Source organism: Dendrobates tinctorius, unplaced genomic scaffold (assembly GCF_039654945.1).
Source record: "Dendrobates tinctorius isolate UK_male_01 unplaced genomic scaffold, ASM3965494v1 ptg000231l, whole genome shotgun sequence".
NCBI lineage: Eukaryota > Metazoa > Chordata > Amphibia > Anura > Dendrobatidae > Dendrobates > Dendrobates tinctorius.
The window spans coordinates 395,973-401,972 of record NW_027361898.1 but is presented as its reverse complement, the minus strand read 5'-3'; positions in this window follow the sequence as shown (position 1 = coordinate 401,972).

Sequence of the window (6,000 nt, the reverse complement as noted above, 5' to 3'; positions counted from 1 at the left end):
GGATCGCTACTTACCTGTCAGACGTGGCGATCCTGCGTCCTCCCGCCCGGCTCCACGCGTCGCTCGTCGTCACAGCAGGAAGCGCCGCAGGAAGTGACCGACAAGAAATGGTCCAGGAGCTTCTTGCGCGATCAGCGATAACCAGCGGGGGAGCCGGTCGGAGGTAAGTATCACATGTAGCGATATCGCTAGTAATATCGCTGTAACGTCACAAAATCTGTGACTTTACAGCGATATTGCTAGCGATATCGCAGTGTGTAACGGGGGCTTTATTCATTACAATCCATTGGAACCCTTACAATACAAATTGGTGTCAGAAGTGGGATTGTTTTGAATAAAAATGTTTGCAAAATTGAATGTTTGTTAAGAGTAGGAAAGCCGTTGAGAGTAGTGTCAGATCTTTGCCAGAATGGGTATTACCAGGAAAGTGGTCCCCAATGGCACAGGAATGTAACAAATATATGGAGGAACAGCTCTTATCAAATCCCCAGGATGTGGCTGGCAAATTTGATCTCTCAAGGTATGATGCAAAAGAGCAGAAAGCTGCAGCAGCCGTTGGATGGATCTGTGTGCAAGTGTCCCAAAGATTACAGGAGGAGATAGATAACTTGCGTTTAGAGCTGCATACAGCTATAGAGCAAAGGATTAGCTTGCAATCAGCCTTGAGAGACCAAATGAAACAGCATGACAATATGCAAAGGAATTTTGAAGCTTATGTAATGAAAAATGTGAATAAGAATAGGCGCAGGAGGAGACAGCTGCCAGTGTCAGATATTTGTACTGCACAGATTAGAACCATGATTGCACATGAGAAATGGTCAGATTTGCTAGAATGGGAAGGCTGTGACAGTGAAACAGATGAGGAAGAAAAGCAAGCCAGACCGATTGTGACTACTAAAACTAGGAGAGAAGTCACACAGCGTAGTGGAGATAGGATGGATGCAGGAAACGCAGCTACAGGAGCAGAAGCTTCAATGACCGAGGAAACTAGGAATTATACAGCCGGATAATTATCAGAATTAGCTACCAGGTGCAGGCAGCAAGCAGGAGAACCTTTGTTAGCATGGATTCTCAGATTATGGGATCAGGGAGCCGATACTATAATCTTGAACCGTCTTGAGGCAGTAGGACTTTGTAGTATTTGTATTGATCCTATGGTGCGTCTAAAAATGAGGCGTGCAAGGGACACTACAGAGACTTTCTCTTTGCTGCATTTGGTGAGGGATTCTGTGGCACAAGTGTATGACTCTCCCATGGAATTAATACCACAGGCACCATGGGAGACTCTTGCAGATGGAGTTCAGAGATTGAGAGAAATCGCAGGCATAGGTGGCATAACTCACAATTCTTTGCCTCATCTGAATGATCATTTTGCTGTTGTTGAGGATTGAAAGGGACCAGATGCTGCAATATTGACAGTATTGATGAAGAATAAGCTCATAGAAGGTGCCCCAGCGTCATACAAAGCCCCATTGTTCACTATATTCAGTGCACTTATGGGAAATTCCACTACTGTCTACACAGCATGCAATTTAATCTCCCGGCTATCTGCTCTAGAGAGAGCAAAAGTATCAAAAAATAGTACAGTAAAGAGAGTAGATCAAGGAAGGAGAAAAGAGGATGATACCGAAATTAGAAAGAGCAGGACGGAGTTGTTTTGTGACCTGATAGTTAGTGGAGTTCCATTCCAGGAGATAGATGGGATCTCTACAAGTGACCTGTTGAGGAGATGGCAAGATCTGAGGAGAAAAGGTAAATTGCAACTCGCCAGACCCAAGAGGGTGGTGACAAATGAGATGGGGGGTTGGAAAGATAGAGTTGGGACACCTGATGGAGGCATGCAAAGCCCCCACTGTAACCGCCCCTTGCACTCTTCCAATACCATGGCATACTACACCCCCTGCCAAGATTCCCTCATGGACTAATTATAAATGCAGATTTTAGATAAAAGTTCTTGAATATCCCTGAAAATTGTTGTTTGAACAGTTTTGCCATTTTTTGATGTCTAATGATGTTTGTTTTCATTCTAGAGTTTCTTAGAGAAATATTCCTGTGAGCATACTGTGACGTATGCACTGGCTGATATATGATGAGAAATACTCCTGTGAGCATACTGTGATGTATTCGCTGGCTGATATATGATGAATTGGGTTTGGTCTTGGTGATGCATAAATGTGCATTCCTCACCTGAGGGTTTGTAATAGACCTTGATGTTTTAAAAGGCAAAAGACCACAGCAGATATAAGATGATTCTGTATGTGGGAGCCATGTGAGAGAAACATACAAGGCAAAGAGGGAGTGACAGTACAGACAATGAATTTAAGACTGACCTAAAGTTAGATGACTGATAATATACTGGGGGGTTGACAAGATAAATAGATGACTTATTTGTACTAAGTGTTTGTCTTTGTCACTGTATATGCTTTGTGTATTTGTCATGGATATCCCTTGATTAAAATTGGTTCACAGCCAAAGAAAAATCCACGTGGTATTTTTATTTTTACTTTTTATTTGGTATATTTTTATTTTTTATGAGCTCATTTTCTGAATTTTAATTGTACTGTGTTTAGCATTCTTGGTTTTTAAAGGAATTGTTTTTTCTCTTTTCAGTCCACTACATGTTGGATTGGGGGGTGGGGGGTGTAATTAACCTTTTGTTTGTTTGCAGGAGTGAAAGAAGAAACCTTGGCCATTTAATTAACATGTAAATACAGTGCACAGTAAATAGTTCATTCCTGCAGTAGTGAAAAAGGAGTCCATCTACCTAGTATAAGATTATATTTTATGACTTATTTTTGAGTTTTAACATTTTTTTATTTTTTGGGAGATCCCGTGCAAATTGGGTTTTGAAGAATATATATATTAAATGATTTCAATGAATGCTAGTCTGTTAATGTCTTGATATAGCTTTGTTCACCTACACCTGAGTCATGCAATGCAAATGTGTGGGTACCCAAAGTGTGTGTTTGTCTATATATAAATGAGAATCTCTCCTGCTTACTGAATGAGTGCATTAGGTTTAGCCAGAGTGTGTGTTGATGTAATGTGTATATTATTATGTAAAAATAATAATTTGCTAGAATTGGGTTAATAGCAAATTGGCTTGGGTTCGGTTTTCCTTAACATGTAATTGTACTGATTCTGATTAGTAGTAACATTATTTTGTGATCTCCATGAACATGATTGTACTGGTAATTATGATCATCGTTCTTATGCAAATGTGATTGACATGAATTTGATGTGTTTGATCAGTGTATAAGTCCATACACATATGATATATATTTTATGTAGCATTATTATCTAGAGTAGAAATATTTGCTACAGTAGAAAATTTCAAAGGTCATTCTGGGCACAATTTGGACCAACAAACTTGCAGTAATTTTGTTTGATTCATTTGATCAAGGGGTGGAAAACAAGCCACCAGGACTGAGTTATATTGAACAAGTTAATCTATCTTGGACTGTGAATATATCATGGACTGAGTTATTTTGGACTGTTGCTTTGGACTGAGTTAGCTCTGCCAAGACTTTGGAACTTTCAAGTATGAATGTTGTGAATTTCACTTTCCTTCAGTGGAGGCTGTGTCTTGTGTGTAGACTGAAGATGTCCAATTGAGCGCTGAGACTGAGCCCAGATGATGCTGAACCATCAACCAGGGTGAATCCTCATGACTGTCAGCTGATGCAAATGGCATATAAAGTGCGGCCCTGAACAGCTGCAGCAATAGAAGATGAAAGGACTCTTATGCTCAGTCATTGGACACCTGCACCGAGGGGTTAATGTCATGAAGGGCAGGGACAGATTGCTCTTTAGAGTCTGTTCTTTTGCTAACCAGGGAAAGTAGTGAAGTCACCCCAAAGTGATGAGGGCATAATAATCCCCGTGCTTCCCTGCAACAGAGACCCATTTAAAAATTGCAGTCAAGAAGATCCGAAGAAAGAAGATTTCTACCGACATTTGATATTTCATTACCTGTTGGTCCAATGTTGTTTTTGTTCCGTTTTAAGCCCAGGATGTTATTTTTTACCAAGCGGTTTTCTATTGGTAGCAAATAAATAAATATATAAATGAACAATGCAAATAATGATAAATGGTATAGTTTAATGGCAGGCTAATTAATTAAAGTGATTGAAACCAAGGGGTGGAATGTATACTGTTAGAGTGTTAGAGTGTAGCGACTCCTGGAGTGGACCCTCTGGGTCGCGGCACCAACCCTCCCAGGGCGAGCTAGCCTAGTGAGGACCACCCCCTATACAGGGAGTGTCAGGAGCAAGCCCCAGGGGATACAATACCACGACTGCTGGCACCAGGCGGCCGGCTCACAGGAGATACGAGACTGTGTGACTGGAGGGTGCAGGATACTAGGGAACACAGGAGAGTACACGGGCGTGCGCTGAGTACAGGGTAGTGCTAGACGGGTACACGTGGGCACATAAGGCGTGTAGCAAGTAACAGAACACAGGAATAGAGTGAATGCCAGGAGGCACGGCGGAGCAAGAAACAAGGGACAGGATACGAGAGGATGTGCCAGGAGGCACAACTGAGCATGAAGCAACAAGGGTTCAGAGCAAGTGCTAGGAGCACCACAGAATAGCTGACAGAGCAGAGGACCTGAGAACAGCGCACAGCCAGGCTGGGACACAGCTGACCCAGCCAGGAAGCACAACAATAATCAGGCACCTCCCCTAGGGGGAGGTCGTCTGATATAGCACATGACTACTACTGGTTCCGGGTCAGGACCTAGCCAGAAAGCACATGACCACTAGTGGTTCCGGGTCAGGTCCTCCAATACCATAGAGAGGACCGAGCCCTATACAGCACTGACAGGAGCGCGCAAGCGCAAACGTGGCATGGAGGAGGAGACCCGGGGACGAGAGTTGCGCGTGCGCACCCGACGGGGACCCCTGAGGGACCGCCGTACCGGAGGGAGTGACGTCGGGGCCGAAGCCCCGCCTCCTGGTGAGCGCGGCATAACAGTACCCCCTCCTTTAAGCCCCCTCTCTCTAGAACTGGAAAATAGCACCTTGACACTAGGAGCGGGATCCAGACACTTCCTAACTGCATGAGGACCAATGAGATCCAGAGTCTCAATACGAGAAAATTCGGTCTCCTGCCATACCCTGGAGAACTCCACGGACAGAGAGTCGGAGGCAGGTATCCCCGAGACAGGTCGAACCGGCAGAGGCACACAGACATGCTTGGAGGCCGAAGTGGTGGTGCAGTCATTGGAAGTCAATTCATCCTTAGGAGGCGAGCTGTCGGAGGATGGTTGCTTGGGAAGTCTCTTCTTGGCACACGATGGGCAAGCAGCCACAAAGTCTTTGACGTCCTGAGCAATAGACGGCCACCAGTAATCGTGGGATAAACGGGAGAGTGTCCTCTTGGCACCAACATGACCGGCAGCCGGAGAAGAATGTCCCCAGGATAACACACCTTTACGGTTACCTTTAGACACAAAGGTCTCCCCTGGACCCTGGGGCGTCAACTTGACGGAAGCCACGGTAATTACCTTGGGACGGTCACTTGACGGAGGTGGAGACTGACTCTCAGCCCCCCTGTTGATAATGTCACAAGTCACAGACCGGTTGCTTGAAGGATGTGGAGACTGACTCTCAGCCTCCTTCTCGACAATGTCACAAGTCACAGACGGGATGCTTGACGGATGTGGAGACTGACTCTCAGCCTCCTTCTCGACAATGTCACAAGTCACAGACGGGATGCTTGACGGATGTGGAAACTGACTCTCAGCCTCCTTCTCGACAATGTCACAAGTCACAGACGGGATGGTGGACGGCGGACCTATAACCGTCGAAGACGAGCAAGCAGGGTTCTTTGGATGAATGAACAGCAGGCAACTCTTTTGACAGGACGGTCCCCAACGGAGTATATCACCAGATTGCCAGTCCAGGGTCGGCCCATGAATACGTAACCAAGGAAGGCCAAGAAGAAGGGTATGAGGCGAAGTCGGCAATACGTAGGAGATCCGCTCCCGATGACATG